This window comes from Oreochromis niloticus, linkage group LG14 (assembly GCF_001858045.2).
Source record: "Oreochromis niloticus isolate F11D_XX linkage group LG14, O_niloticus_UMD_NMBU, whole genome shotgun sequence".
Lineage (NCBI taxonomy): Eukaryota > Metazoa > Chordata > Actinopteri > Cichliformes > Cichlidae > Oreochromis > Oreochromis niloticus.
The window spans coordinates 35517020-35533622 of NC_031979.2; the positions used below are offsets into that span (position 1 = coordinate 35517020).

Consider the following 16603-nt stretch of genomic DNA (forward strand, 5'->3'; position numbering starts at 1 on the left):
CACATATTCTGCTCTGACAGTAAAGAAATGCATTAAAACAACAAATGTGGATTATTACGCTACTGAAAATAGTCCCAAACAAGAAGCACTTTTTCTAATTGAGCAGAAAACTTCAACATTATGAATCACATCTGAACAGCAGAGTGTTTCAAGGCTTTTATGCAGAAACCTTAAAGTCTTTTGTCAGGTGGCAATCAGTGTGAGTTTGTGTTTGCGTGTGGTCGTCAGAGGACAGATGGTAATTTTGAAGAAGAGGACGTGGCCAAATGTAAAATAAAGGAAACACGAAGAGAAAAAGAGAGGGGAGAGGAGGGGGGATGGTGGTTTTCTTTTGCATGAACGAAGGGCACGACGGGCCTGAGTGGGCCGGAAAAAGAGATACAAAGGCGAAGAAGAAGAAGAAGAAGAAGAAGAAGAAGAAGAAGAAGAAGAAGAAGAAGAGGAGAGCTGATTAAAAGAGGATGCAGGTAGGGAAAGAAAAGAGAATGAAGGGAAGAGAGTGGGTGAAAGGAAAAAGGGAGTGCGTGACCAAATAACAGACTGCATCTTGGCAGGGGGCGCACACACACACACACACACACACACACACACACACACACACACACACACACACACACACAGGCGTTTTTCCATCTCTCCAGAGGACATTGCAATGACATATATTCATATCCTGCAGACTAACTAACTAAGAGAACTTTATGTTTTCCACACAATGTGTAAAAAAACCAAACGCATGTACATGTATCAGTATATTTAGCTGCCTGTGTCAAGCAATGTCTCTGACACCAGGCTTGTAGATCAGGGCCTTTGTATATTTTTAGTGATGATAAAAAAAGCTCATTTAATTACCATAATTACTGCTAGCTGAATCTAAAATAATTAGTAACTAAAGCTTGGCCTTAAATGCAGTGGAGTAAATGCTGAGTGCCCTGCAGGTATCGCTGCTGGAAGGACAGAAGTGGCCCGCTGAAGTCAACCTCGTGTTTGACCTTTTTAAACTGTTTACTGGACGTTTCCCTGCCACTTGCCTGTGATGTCACCTACACTGACCAACCAGTGCCTGCAGCTAAAGTTTGGACAATCTGGATTTTAATCTGCCCCACACTGTGCTGAGTTTGGGTCCTCTCCTCCTGTGGTTTCTTACTTCTCTGAGTGGTGTGGAGGGATTATTCAGGCCTGGCAGAGGTATGCAGCATCAGTCTGCTCTTGTTTAGTTATTTGACTGTGGTCAGACTGGATATTCTGGGTGCTGTAATGACGCTGGTGTTGCATGATAACCCACGGCGTATTTTTCCAGACCCTAAACAGCAAAGTAACAGCAGAGCAAAGCCTAAATGACGGAGGACGTCAGTTTACACAGCCACGTTTAACGCAGCAGTCACAGCTGGATGGCTGTGGTTGGGATGTGCTGCTTTGTACGTGACATTACATACAGATTAATGTGAATCCAGGACTGAGCCACATCTCTAAAACATCCACTTTAGCTGGATTTCAAACCACCAGAATGTGGCTGAAGTTTCCATGTGGTTTTTACAGACGTCCAGATAAAAGGAACATGACTCCAATCTGAAAAATCTGATTTGGGACGACGGAGCGAAACAGGGCCTTAATTCCATCATGTGTTTTTGCTGTTATACTGAAAAATCACAGCAGGCGCTTTTAATAGAAAATTTAGCACAATTTAGCCAAAACAAACACGTTAGACCCCCAAACATGGGTTTAATATTTCATTCAAATGACTTTAAATACTTTTCACACACACACAGCAGCCATGAACCTTCAAAACTTTACCTGACGTAGAGGTGTTTGCCAAATTACAAATGTTAGGTGTCACATGTGCAGCGTCCTACGTGCTAATCCCAGATCTCCAAAAGTGGCAGCTACCACTTTAATTGTTGGGAGGCTTAAGTTATCATATTGGGACAAAAAGACTGTATAAAAGAGCCCCCAGGTCTGGAAAGTCAAGCCTTACACCTGTGTTCTTTATAAAGACCAGTAGGGGGCGACTTCACCTGTTTACCCCCCAAAAAAGACTTTAGCTGTAGGGAGAACGGCTAGCTTGAAGTTACCAGCTAATACTGGCGAGCTCAGTTAGCAAACTAGGTATCAGCTAATCGGTGTAAGGTACTATAACATACTAAATGTTTGACTGAGTTAGTTCTTACTGTCCTTTTAATGACACACGAGTACAGAAGCAGCTCAGATATATAGAGGGACGTGTTGGAACAGTTTGAAAACATGAGACTTTGAGGAAATAACTTAACACTTGGCAACACCTTTGCTTCCAGGTTTCACTTCCTCTCTTCCTATATCTGCGCTGTTGTGGTGGTATTATCTGACAACTACCATTCAGGAGAATACTGCAGAGGCTACCTGCGTCTCAACGGTGAGGATAAATGGAAGTGAGTGTGCGGGTGAAGGCACCAATGTGGAGGGTATACTGGCGCCATAAGGCCCCAATTAATGGTCACCTGGGGTATAATACTATGTTTCCCAAACCAGGTGGTGTGTGGTTGCTGGCAGTCACCATGGGAAATTAGTTCTGAACACGTATATGGCACTGTAATATAAACCTCCTTACTAACTAAGAAAGCAATCAGAATGGGGCGCAGCACCCTTTTTGCAACACACAGTGACCTCCAGCGACCCCTGCAGGAGGTTGTGGAATATGCATTTTTTCCAGTCTGTAGGACAGCGTGGGTTCAAGCACCCTGCATGTCTCATAATTTGGTAGATGACTGAAACTAAACGGTCAAGAGGTCCAGTGATTCCAGTTAGTGGAGGTGGAGCTTAGCAGAGAGCAACATCTGTCAATCAAAGCAGCCACGTCCCAAAAGTTAGGTTGTAAGCCTTAAATAAATCAGAATAGAAGACAATAAAATCCTCCCACTGTGCAGATATGAAGGGGGAAACTATCGACAGAGGCCTAAGCTGTTCTGTGCATCAGCGTGCAGACATCTTTATTTCTCTCGTAAAGACGTAATAAGGGGATCGATTTGGTGCCAGCCTCAAGTGGCCATTAGAGGAACTGCAGTTTTTAAAGTTGCTGCTCAGTCCCGGGCAGATTATCCAAAAAGTTCATGTGAGAAAGCAGATTTTGGGATCATTACCTTACAATATCAATAATTCAGTAGTGACTCTTCCCCCATGCTGCCTGCCTTCACACACACACACACACACACACACACACACACACACACACACACACACACACACACACACACACACACACACAAGATGTGATTAACTACCCATCCATCTGACTCTATGTGTGTGTGTGGAGTACATTGATTATGCAGGTTATTGTAAGCAAGGCATTACGCCCCCCCCCCGGCCTCAGTTGGCCCTGAAGCAATATGCTGAGGCGGGGCTGCACAGATGGCGGTATGGAGCAGGTTGTGTGTGTGTGTGTGTGTGTGTGTGTGTGTGTGTGTGTGTGTGTGTGTGAGGGAGGATCTGTGCTGACTTAAAAAACATCCATAATCAATTTGGTCTTTTACCCACTGAGATCATTCAGACGGTCTCTCCTCGCTCTGCCCTGCCTCTGGTCGTTTGTATTTCAGGAAGTGATTCAGGGACTGATGGAGGTGCTGCTCAGGAGGTGAGGCGGGTTGTCCACTAATCACAGACCGTTCGATTCCCAGCTCCTCTATACGTCCACACATCCAAGAGTCCCTGCTGCATGTCCGCTCACTGCTATACTCATTCTCATTCCTCAAATACTGCAGAGGCTGCAGCTTTTTTGTGTTTCAAAAGAAACACTCTTTGTCAGCCTTTAAAGTCAAAATCAAGCCTTAGTAAAAAATCCACAATACCAAGAAAAACTGAGGAAGAATCAGACTCAGAAGAGAGGAGGAGGGGGAGGAAGAGGAGGAGGCCATTAATCACCTCAGAGAGTTGACTGGCTGGAAAATGACCAGTTAGACGAGTATCAACCAGCCCTTCAAAGACTCTGGAGGTTTGGAGGTTGACTGACGCGAGAAAAGATCAGCTCAGGCTTTACTGGACAAACTGGGTCGTAATCGTGGTCTCGCCTGCACTCACTGTCAGACTGAACCAGCGTCACAGCCTCTCTGCTTTTTCTCTGTCACTTAACTCTGACCTTTATCAGAGACGACTTTCAAAATAAAACAATTCAACTCATGATCGTGACATTTTCTGGTAGACAGATATTTTCCAGACACATATTTATAACATCCAGAATATCAACTTGTTTTTATTTGTTTATCACTGCAAAAATAAAACATTTTATAATTCACGTCTTAACAGTTTCTGTTACACTCAGCTGCAATCATCCGATTTAATTCAACACATAAAAAAAGAAAACTCAAACTTTCGTCTCCCGTGTGTTTCTGTTGGTTTTCACGGAGCACCGGTCCTGTCACTTTGAGTTCAGATTAAATGGTTCATTATGACTCCTGAGATAAATCTGAGTTTCATATGAAGTTTGAGACAAAAATGATCTAATCAAAGACAAAAATCTAGCCTCAGATTCATATGCTGCACATCTCTACGTTTTTAAAATCACACGGTGTAACGGAGCAGAAGAGAATCGCTCTCAGGCCACTAACCTTTCAGTGCGGACCTAAAGCAAAGGCCCAGGATGTTTTCATAGTGAGGAATCCAAACCACACAGCGACACATTAATGACTAACCTCGTGTTGTGGATAGATGATCTAAGATGTTCTCTTGACTGCCGTTTGGTTCATTTTCAGTCTGTCTCCCATATGACGGCATTTTTCTGCACATCGGAGACCCTCAACATGAACTTTCACTTTTTTTTAACTTTTAGTGTTTGTTTAACTTAAGGAAAGGGGTGTTTGGACCTGGAAATTAATGGCAGACCTACCATAAGAAAACAAAGGTGAAAATTTTCATGATATAACAGTAAAAATAATAACTCTGAGTCTGCAGCTTCTGATATGACAAAAGTTTCAGATTTTCTGAATACAGAATACTTTTTAACTCCTCAGAAAAAACATCACTTTGTGTTTTTTCTGCACTGATATATGTCTGCATTTTTCTTACTATTTTAGTTTAACAAAAATGAAAGTAATTGGTTTAAAAGAATAAAAACTTGGGCTTTCTGTAACAGTCAGTAACATTCAATTCAATTCAATTCAATTCAATTCAATTCAATTTTATTTATATAGCGCCAAATCACAACAAAAGTCGCCTCAAGGCGCTTTATATTGTACAGTAGATAGCACAATAATAAATACAGAGAAAAACCCAACAATCATATGACCCCCTATGAGCAAGCACTTTGGCGACAGTGGGAAGGAAAAACTCCCTTTTAACAGGAAGAAACCTCCGGCAGAACCAGGCTCAGGGAGGGGCGGCCATCTGCTGCGACCGGTTGGGGTGAAAGAAGGAAAACAGGATGAAAGACATGCTGTGGAAGAGAGACAGAGATTAATAACAGATATGATTCGATGCAGAGAGGTCTATTAGCACATAGTGAGTGAGAAAGGTGACTGGAAGGGAAAAACTCAATGCATCATGGGAATCCCCGGCAGCCTACGTCTATTGCAGCATAACTAAGGGAGGATTCAGGGTCACCTGGTCCAGCCCTAACTATATGCTTTAGCAAAAAGGAAAGTTTTAAGCCTAATCTTGAAAGTAGAGATAGTGTCTGTCTCCCGAATCCAAACTGGAAGTTGGTTCCACAGAAGAGGGGCCTGAAAACTGAAGGCTCTGCCTCCCATTCTACTTTTAAATACTCTAGGAACAACAAGTAGGCCTGCAGTGCAAGAGCGAAGTGCTCTAATAGGGTGATATGGTACTACAAGGTCATTAAGATAAGATGGGGCCTGATTATTTAAGACCTTGTATGTGAGGAGCAGGATTTTGAAATCAATTCTGGATTTAACAGGAAGCCAATGAAGGGAAGCCAAAACAGGAGAAATATGCTCTCTCTTTCTAGTCCCTGTCAGTACTCTTGCTGCAGCATTTTGGATTAGCTGAAGGCTTCTCAGCGAGTTTTTAGGACTTCCTGATAATAGTGAATTACAGTAGTCCAGCCTGGAAGTAATAAATGCATGAACTAGTTTTTCAGCATCACTCTGAGACAGGATATTTCTAATTTTAGAGATGTTGCGCAAATGGAAGAAAGCAGTCTTACATATTTGTTTAATATGTGCATTGAAGGACATGTCCTGGTCAAAAATGACTCCAAGGTTTCTCACAGTGTTACTGGAGGCCAAGGTAATGCCATCCAGAGTAAGAATCTGCTTAGATACCATATTTCTAAGATTTTCAGGGCCGAGTACAATAACCTCAGTTTTATCTGAATTAAGAAGCAGAAAGTTAGCGGCCATCCAGGTCTTTATGTCTTTAAGACATTCCTGCAGTTTAACTAATTGGTGTGTGTTACCTGGCTTCATGGATAGATAGAGCTGCGTGTCATCTGCATAGCAGTGAAAATTTATGCTATGTCTTCTAATGATGTTGCCTAGGGGAAGCATGTATAATGTAAATAGAATTGGTCCTAGCACTGAACCCTGTGGAACACCATAATTGACCTTAGTGTCTGAAGAGGACTCTCCATTTACATGTACAAACTGGAGTCTATTAGATAGATATGATACAAACCACTGCAGTGCAGTACCTGTAATACCTACAGCATGTTCTAATCGCTCTAATAGGATATTATGGTCAACAGTATCGAACGCAGCACTGAGGTCTAGCAGGACAAGCACAGAGATGAGTCCACTGTCAGAGGCCATAAGAAGATCATTTGTAACCTTCACTAAAGCTGTTTCTGTGCTGTGATGAGCTCTGAAACCTGACTGAAACTCTTCAAATAAGCCATTCCTCTGCAGATGATCTGTTAGCTGTTTGACAACTACTCTTTCAAGGATTTTTGATATGAAAGGAAGGTTGGAGATTGGCCTATAATTAGCTAAGACAGCTGGGTCTAGAGATGGCTTTTTAAGTAAAGGTTTAACTACAGCCAGCTTGAAGGCCTGTGGTACATAGCCGATTATTAGAGATAGGTTGATCATATTTAAGATCGAAGAATTAATTAATGGCAGGACTTCTTTGAGCAGTTTTGTAGGAATGGGGTCTAAAAGACACGTTGATGGTTTGGAGGAATTAATTATTGAAGTTAACTCAGAAAGATCAATTGGAGAAAAAGAGTCTAACTTAACATCGATGGTACTAAGAGTAGCTGTAGATAATATTACATCTGTGGGATGATTATTGGTAATTTTTTCTCTAATGATAAAAATTTTATTTGTGAAGAAGTTCATGAAGTCATTACTAGTTAACGTTAAAGGGATGGTTGGCTCAGTAGAGCTCTGACTTTTTGTCAGCCTGGCTACAGTGCTGAAGAGAAACCTGGGGTTGTTCTTATTTTCTTCAATCAGTGACGAATAGTAAGATGTTCTGGCTTTGCGGAGGGCTTTCTTATAAAGCAGCAAACTATTTCTCCAGGCTAAATGATGATCCTCTAAATTTGTGACACGCCATTTCCTCTCCAGCTTACGAGTTATCTGCTTTAGGCTACGTGTTTGAGAATTATACCACGGAGTCAGGGACTTTGGATTTGAGGCCTTAGTTTTCACAGGAGCTACAGTATCCAGAGTCGTACGTAGTGAGGAGGTAAAATTATTAACAAGATAATCGACCTCTGTTGGAGTAGCGTTCAGATAGCTGCTCTGCTCTATGTTGGTACAGGGCATTGAAGATGATAACAGTGGGTGGATTATATTCTTAAACTTAGTTACAGCACTTTCAGAAAGACATCTACTTTGATAAAGTCTACTCTCCACTGCTGTGTAATCAATTATTGTAAATGTGAATGTTATCAGGAAATGATCAGACAGCAGAGGGTTTTCAGGAAACACTGTTAAATATTCAGTTTCTATGCCATACGTTAAAACAAGATCTAGAGTGTGATTAAAGTGGTAACATAGTAACAGTCTGTACACTGAAATAAAAAAATCTCAAGACTCAGAGTCAAACTGAGGGTTTCTGTATAAACGTGTGTGTGTGTGTGTGTGTGTGTGGCTAAAGATCGAGGACATTCAACTAAAGAATAATCACCAACAACAACAACTCCAAAGACGCTTCATGTGTCATGCCAAAACGCACCCTACAAAATCCAATAAAGTCACACACACACACACACACACACACACACACACACACACACACACACACAGCTCTACATAATCAATACTGACATGGATTACAAGGTCACATTAAGACCCCCAGCAGGGAGACCTGCTGCCTCTGACCTTAACACCACACATGCAAATAAACTGTGCAAGGAAAACTCAACGAGACTGAACAGGAGGATTTTGGTTTCTGTGGCTCCACCCGCCTCAACTTTCTCCCCTGTTTGTTTCCTTTAGCTCTGAAGCATCTCTGCTTCAATAAAATTGACATTAGTAGATTAATCAATACCATTCGACACGTAGAAGAGGTTTGATGACAGTGTTCAAAGTTTTTGGGAGGTTTACTGTTTGTTTAAAAATAAGCTCCAGCTCATGTACCTGTTAGAGCTGCAGGCAGGTCACATCAACAGTATTAAAACAATATCACTGAAATCTGCACTCCTATTCCTCACTAACTGGAAACAGCAGAGAAACAAACATTATTTAAACTGTTAATCGTGACACACACAAAGGTGTTTTTACCAGGTGTTTCAATCAGCTGTCTGATCTCAAATAACATCAACCATTTATTTTTACTGGATTATATACTGTATACATATATATATATATATATATATATATATATATATATATATATACATACATATATATATATATATATATATTCTGGTTATATTGCTGCATAGCCTTCATACACATACTGGCTTCAGATAAAGACCTCAGCAAACTAAGCTAACAGCTATTACACCATTTAGTCAGATTAAAATAATCAAGATTTAATCTTTTGTGGTCCCGGGCTTTGAGTTTGACACGAGTCCAAAACAGTTGTTAAAGTATAAACTGTAGGAAAATATAAGTGTTCCCGTCTTTGTTCTGCAGATACCTGTAGCTGTGAATCACCGTCTGATGGATCGAGCGTCTGAGGTCAGTTTGGTTTTATGGGAAAAGTGGGCGGCTGGAGGAGGAACAAACAGGAGGAAACTAGCACACCGTCAGAGGCCTTAAAGATAAAGCTAAGAAACAGGAGTCTGCAGCCATGGACTGCATGAGAAAATGCACTTTTTAGTCTTCATGGGCGCTGGCTGTGAATGCATTATCAGCAATCAATACTGATGAAGCAGTATTGATTAGTGTCACAGAAGAACGTGGAGGTAAAGTCGGTTTACAGTTAAGACAAAGCAGAAGAACGAGGATGAGGAGGGGAAGAGCACTACAGAAGTTCGTCATTTATCGGCAAAGCTTCTCCGACTCTGTCTGACATCATAGCGGAGGTGTGAATCAGAGAGGCTGTCGCTGGTCAGTGTCGACTCACTGGCTGCGACTGAATGGCCGTTCAAAGCAAACTCTGTCAGCTTTACGGGAAAACTAAGAGCTGGAAAACTACAAGACACGAGGGAAGAGACGGGACAGAAGGACGTGCATGAATGTGACTGACTGATGACGGATGGCGGCAGTGATGCTGGCCGGTGAGTTGCTTAATGAGAAATCTGAACTGTGCGGGTCTGAACTCCTCACAGATGATTTGTGAAGGAGGTAACTTTGCAATCAGAGTAGCTCCAGCAGAGCGAGAGCCTTTCAGGTCAGTTTCAGTCCCAATAAAACTTTCATTCACATCATATCAATAATTTAACCTTGTGCAGATACTTCAGCATTAGGATACAGCGCATCAGACACATGCTTCAGTTAATACTAACTCTTTTTCTTTCAGCTGTACTGTGACTATTTGCCAAGCATTTTGAGATGAATAAATACCCGAGTGTTTAATCATCTGCCTCAGCAGTGAGTTGCACATCCTGTGGTAGAACTCAGCCATCTTTGCCTGCCTCGGCGAGCAGCAGAGAAAACGCGTCAGCCAAGAGTTCGTCCACGGCAACAGACACGTATTATTTATAATTGTCACCAGTGGTATTGTTTTCATTTAAGAAAGCGTAGGTGCACTTTATTGCTCGCATACACACAAATACAATCAAACTCTGTGGGAAACTCTTATTTTTTGACTCTATGGACCCTGACCTGATGCTGGTGCCCACTGTAGAACCAGTTCAAAGCTTAAAACTAAAATAAAAGACTGGTGTTGGTGTCAAAAAAGTGGAACCAGCAGTCTACTATTAAATCTTTGGGCCCAAAGTCAAACACACTGACACCAGTGGAGACAAACTGAACTACGATTGGCGGACGCAGCCCACAGATCCTGCCTGCTGTGATTTTCTTCCAATGGAAATGACCTCAACTTCTGTTAGTAGCACTGCGTAATAGTCAGTTCTGATTTATGTCGAAAAACAGGCTGATTCTGTGCACAGCACCGCGTTGGCGGAAATGAAATAGAAGATATGAAGTGACACAGCTGACTAATAATACAGCAACAGAATGAAGAGAGAGGAAGAAGAGGGCAACGACGGGGCTGAAGCTCCGAGAGCCAAAGTGAAGACAGCCTCAAAACGCTGGCGTAAAGCATCGGATGCAATCCCAGGGTGCACTGCAGCACCTTCAGTGGAAAGTCCATCCTCTAATGACGAGGCTTAATGCACACACACTTTAAATTCAGTCAATACCTCAGATACACACTGCACCTTTTACTGTACCATGACTAATATTAGCACGCACACACCGGAAAACATGATGTGAGGCATAAACATGATGGATACATCTACACACACACACACACACACATCTACACACACACACACACACAAACCTACACACACACCCTGCAGTGGAGATAAATCAGTTGTGACGTCCAGTAGATTAGAGTCCAAAGAAGGCCCCTTCTGCTGGTCAATACAAAGCTGTGTGTGTGTGTGTGTGTGTGTGTGTGTGTGTGTGTGTGTGTGTGTGTGTGTTTCACAGTGGGTGGAGAGTGTATTCATTCCTATTTATAAACAGACAGCAAATGTTTTCTCTCCATTCTCTTACTGTTTGCTTTTTTCACAGAATAAACTCAATGACACAGCGAGCCGTCTCCCTGTATGTCCCTCACAGGCTCTCTTACTTTGCAGCCCACATCTTTCTCTGCTTCACACGGCTTCATCAAACATGTCAACACCACAAACAAAAACTCCCAGTAAAGGTTCACTCTGACTTTCCGCTTCACGCAAGTCAAAAAACATCATTAAAGTGTCAGGAAACTGTGGACAAACAGAATTATAGTGTATTTTATTTATACGGGACACGTAACTAAATAAAATGATTTTAAACTGTTGTTGCAGATTATAGTGTGTCTGTAAACTTTAATTTTCACTTTAATACTGTAATTTTACAGGATCAAACATGAAAGCAGGAGCAGGGACGACAGCCTCAGTTTCTCCCTCTTTGTCACGCTTTTCTTGTCTTTATTTTTCCTCACTTCAGTCGTCGCTGCGTTAAATCTGCCTGGAAGGTTTTGTGCTTGAAGCTACTTATCATGTGAATGTGTGTCTGTGTGTATGTGAGTATGTGCATGTTTTCATATCTTTGTGGGGACCAAAATCCTGGTCTCCACAAGTTTGAAGGCAAATGTGCTTTTAGTGTCAGGGTTATGGTTAGAGTTAGGGTTAGGGAAAGAATTATTTCAATTAGATGTCCCCAATACCTGACATGTGTGTGTGTGTGTGTGTGTGTGTGTGTGTGTGTGTGTGTGTGTGTGTGAGAGAGAGAGAGACAGAAGAAATCATTTGGACTGCATGAAAAGAAGATTGAGGGAGGAATGTGTCCAGCCTGAAGGATCCAACAAAGAGCATGAAAAGAGAGGAGCAAGACAAAAAAAGGAGCACAAAACAGAGGGGGAGGGGGGGGGCAACACAAGAAGAGTAAGAGAGACACTACAGAGGGGGGAAGGGGTAAGTGGGGGTCAGAGGAAAATAAAGAGGGAAGGATCAAACAGGAGAGAGAGCCGAGCAGAAAACCGGGAGAATTTACACAAAACGATTTCTCAGTGGAAAAACTCGCAGGGTTCACGCTCTGCTCCATCACGGTGTGATGAACTGCTTTCGCCCTCTTCATCTTTCCACTGCTATCGGCTTTCTTCTTCTACCATCCATCACCCTGTTTTCATCTTATTTTTTTCATCTGAAACAAGAAGTTAATGAAATGCCGCCAGAAATGTAACGAGTCCTTTCCCCAAACATGAATTTTGGTCACATTTGAAACATATTTCTTTTGATTTGCTGCTTTGTTTGGTTTGAAAAAATGTAAACCAATCTAATGTTTGGGTTTTGGACACCACCTCGCCACCACATTTAGACAAAATTCTGACACATTACTAAACAATTAAGTTAAGCAGTTCTTTCACTGATCCTCGCAAGGAAATTCATTCAGTGCATTTAATCCTCCCTCAGTCTGAGTAGCAGCGGGAGGCCACTGAGGAGCGTACGGGGTTAAACTCCAGCGCTAAGTGAGTGCCTTTGTCATGGGAGAATCAAACCTAGCTTTGTTTTAGTATGCATTTGATGGCGGGGAAAAAAAAAAACCTCTCAAAGGAAACCTGTGCATGAATGGTGCCCCTTTGACCAGATTTAATCCCAGGACTTTTTCACTGAGTCACCACACTGATGGTCCAATCCAGGAAAAGTACGGCTGCAGCCCTTCAGACGGTGTCCAAACCAAGTTGAGACTTTATTTTGTCAGCGATATGTTCACAAAGATGTGATGAGCATCACTCAGCCCAAAGCAGGACTCTACAAGACTAGCTTTGCATAATCAACAGTTCAAAATAACCCCCATTTATTTCATTCTCCGCCTTGATGCAGCTGCTTAGTTTAGTTGCTTTAGCTCCTCCCCCTTTAAGTGTGGCTGCCCTTCAAAAATAAAAACCAAATTAAGGATGTCCACTCTCACTGATGTCATACAGATCCAAACAGAGCAGCCAGATTTAACCTTTGGCCATGTTTAACAGGAACATCCGCCACTCCAACAGCACAAATGTGACAGAAAATATAGAAAACACAGCAGGTCCGATTTAAAACAACAGGAATTTGTAACTTTGACCTTTGGCCCAAAGAGTTAATACCAATTCAGTGAGACCAGAACATCACCCCCCATCGAAAATCAGACGATTACACTTAAATACCCAGGACCCCTGAACTTCACAGAGTAAAGTTCGTATCAGGACAGATTCAGGAAGATTTGACCCTTTCAGCCACCCCTTTTTTGTAAGCCTATACTTCAAATACTCACAGAGAGCTTACAAACACACGCACACAGAATGATGCAGTGCATAAAAAATGCATGGCAAACCCGCCGAGTCGCTCTCATCAGCGCAGTGACCCCACCCTATTACCATCCCCCCTGTTCTCCACCTAAACACAGCACACACACACAGGTGTGCTGATGGGGGGCAGGGGGTCTGTCTCCATCCCTGACATACCAGCTGTGTAACTCCGCCCCTGCTAATGCAATAAATAATGAAGGCTGCAGTGCACGCTGGGAGCCGTCAGACCAGAAATGCAGAATCCCGTTACAGCCAACTTACATAATGTCCCTCAGTGAACCACAACTGCAAACACTGATGCACTGCTCAAATCTTCAGGGTGACAAATGACCTCATGAACATCGTGCCTGCAGGCTAACCTGCACCAGAATGAGAGTTACTAAGGAAACAGTTTCTGTTTCAAATAATAATGTCCGGCTGCAGAGGTGGACCGACACCCGACCTGGACAGCACCTGGCGTGCTCTCACTCGCTCTCTCTAAGACTGCTGCTGCTGTCTCAGGAAGTCTCACTAGCATACACAGGCAGGTTTCAAACATGTGAACCTAAAGGTATGCAAACAGGTAGCGCTGGCTAAAGATGCAGAACTGCATCCACTCAGGGAACAGAAGACAGTGGTGTTAACATTAACAACGTGAATCACTGTGATCCTCAGACAAACAATGCTAACTCTCACATATCAGATAGAGTGGGGCTCGGGTGGAGCGGAGGGAGCAGATGGATTAAATAAATCGACCTGACTCAGAGTAAAAACCTCTGACAGCTGTTTGGAGCTCAGGACTCCTGAACAAGTGGAACTAATGATTTAACATGCGACAGCTAACCTGTCTCAGCTGTGGAAAGCAGACTGTGACTTTCTATTAACACCCGACTGATTCTCTCTCTCAGCTTCAGGAATAATTGATCGAATAACTGACGGAGCCACTGCAGCTGTGTCACGTGCAAACTCGCTCAATCTGGAGATGGATCCCACAAAGCTGCAGGGATTTAATAATTTCAAAAAGCTGGAACCAAGAAACGGCTTCTGCTCCTGTTAACACTTTTTCATGCCAGGGTTAGGCTCCATTCACTGCCACTGATAACCTCTTGCACACAGACCCGTGCACTAAGCGCTGTATCCGTGTGAATTATCCAAAGGGTTGCATATATGCCTCCACCTGCTTGCTTAAATTTCACAGTCTCGCTCTTTACTGCATCTTCACAGTAAGCTGAAGTGGTGAAACAAAAACTATGAGAGCAGGTAATTCATTCAGCATCCGACACGCGTGTGTGTGTGTGTGCACAGAGATTAGCTGCACACACTCCCTGAGTCTGGTTGTGTGCTCTCTGTTTGCTCCGTCAGTAGGAATTGTGTTTAGGGTGTGGAACGTGTGTGCAGACTGTGTTTCACAGACAATCTGGCAGCCTGGTTAATGGAAAAGCATACAAAACTTACAGATGCTTCTACTCTAGTGATTCATAATAAAGTTTAAGGGTCACGCACGTTATCAGGAAAAACAGTAAACCAGGATACCACCTGGGAAAAACAGGAATGTTGGCAGTAATTCTAATTGCTGCTGAAACATGAAAAAACCTGATGTTAAGCCTAAAAAAAATCTGTTTCAATCTCTGCCTTTAAAAAAAAAGGTATATGCACGGCCAAATCACAACAGCAATCACCTCAAAGTGCTTTATAAGAGCCTACAACGACACAGAGAAAACCACAACAATCAAACAGCCTCTGTGTGCAAACACTTGGTGACAGTGGGAAGTAAAAACTCCCTTTTAACAGGAAGAAACCTTTGGCAGAACCAGGTGTACTATTAAGGTGAAGCACCCCATATGGAAAAGATATATATGTAAATCTTATAAAGTTTGTATCTGTCTTGCATGAAACTTGTATGAAAAGCATACAAGAGTGAAAACAGATATAAGATCCCTAGAAAAATTGTATAAATGAAACTTGTATGTTTTGTATACTTACTAAAACAATATATGAAAGTAATGAGAAAGTGGCCACTTTCATGAGTAAATCATATAAGCCTTATATGATTCACTATATGAAGCAAGCTAAAGCTGATGCAAGTCTTTTATAAGTTTTTCCTATTTCTTTTCCATATGAGACATTTCTGGCTAAGTCCCTGAGAATATATCCGTGGCTCAAAGTCACAACAGTAAAATGAGCTGCTTGGTGTCTAAAATATGAACGCTGTAGTGATTTAAAGAACAAAGATTGGACACAAGAGGAGAGAAAGCTGCTAAAACAAAAAGATGCTGATGCTTTAGAAGGGAAAACTGCAGCCACATTACTGTTGGAGGAAAAGCACAAAACACAAATGAGCCAAGAACAGGATGATATGAGACCTAAAGTCAAATATGCTTCCTCGAGTGCATAAATCTATCCTGTTGTGAAGCATTAAAGGGTGGAAATCCATCCAATCCCCACTTAAAATCAATCAGGAATAACTAATATCTATGAGGAGAACTGAGAATCGCACTGGCATCAATAAAATCCTATCAGCAGAGTTCAAACCAGCCACACTTACCTGTTAACGTGACGTGTAGCTCGCTCCTGTCACACAAAGGCAGAGACTCGTTGAACCTGCAGCCTGCACACAAACACAGAGAGCGCCGTTAATGCTGGCCGTCACATATCATCCTTTTAAATGAGCCACAACTTATTAACTGCAATTTCACTCATCCCACCTGCTCAGAAAGAAGGCAGAGTTAACTCTATCAATGACCGCCACACAGCTCATAATCCTCTTATTAACAATGCTGTCAGACTTTGACAGAGCTCATCATCAGGGTGCAAAAGGTGAGCAGGCCAGCAGTGGCTGTACTTCCCGGGTTATTAGTGTTTTATGACGCTAAATTCAATCTCATCTCCACAGTCCTGAAGTCAACAAAGTGGAAAGAGAAAGAAATGACTGCGACAGCATTTTAATGCCGCCACAAACATGAATGACGTGAAACGAGAGGAAATTAGAGTAAAAGATTTTCAGCAGTTTGGTGGGAAATGATGAGCAATCTGTTGAAAAGCAGAAGAACCTTGAGTTTATAAAGAGGTGTAACGATGTAGTTCAATATTAACTGTGTTTTCAGCCCTTTCACTTTACACCAGAAAAGCCTTCAGACCTTAAATGTGGGAATATTTCAGATGAGTATGCGTCTAATGGTTTGTGCTCATTTCCAGTTCCATATTTGTATTCTTGGGACTCCATTTGAGAAGATGTCTTATATCTTATTCTGGGCCTTGGTTCAGCCCCTCAGTTCAGACTTTGCAGTACTGTGGCAGAGTTTACAGTGATGCA

At 42.2% G+C, this 16603-nt stretch overlaps 1 protein-coding gene across 3 annotated transcripts in view; it reads right to left on the minus strand.

Moving 5' to 3' along the window:
* The window catches only part of pak1 (p21 protein (Cdc42/Rac)-activated kinase 1), a 73742-nt gene that overhangs the window by 37820 nt on the left and 19319 nt on the right, over positions 1 to 16603 (minus strand). For 2 of the 3 annotated variants that reach the window (XM_005474827.4, XM_003448960.5), the window contains exon 2: positions 15836 to 15898. The exons of the other annotated variant lie outside the window; for it this stretch is intronic. The gene's annotated coding sequence lies outside the window, so the exon portion shown is untranslated. The remainder of the gene's footprint in view (positions 1 to 15835; positions 15899 to 16603) is intronic. 3 annotated transcript variants of the gene reach the window in all.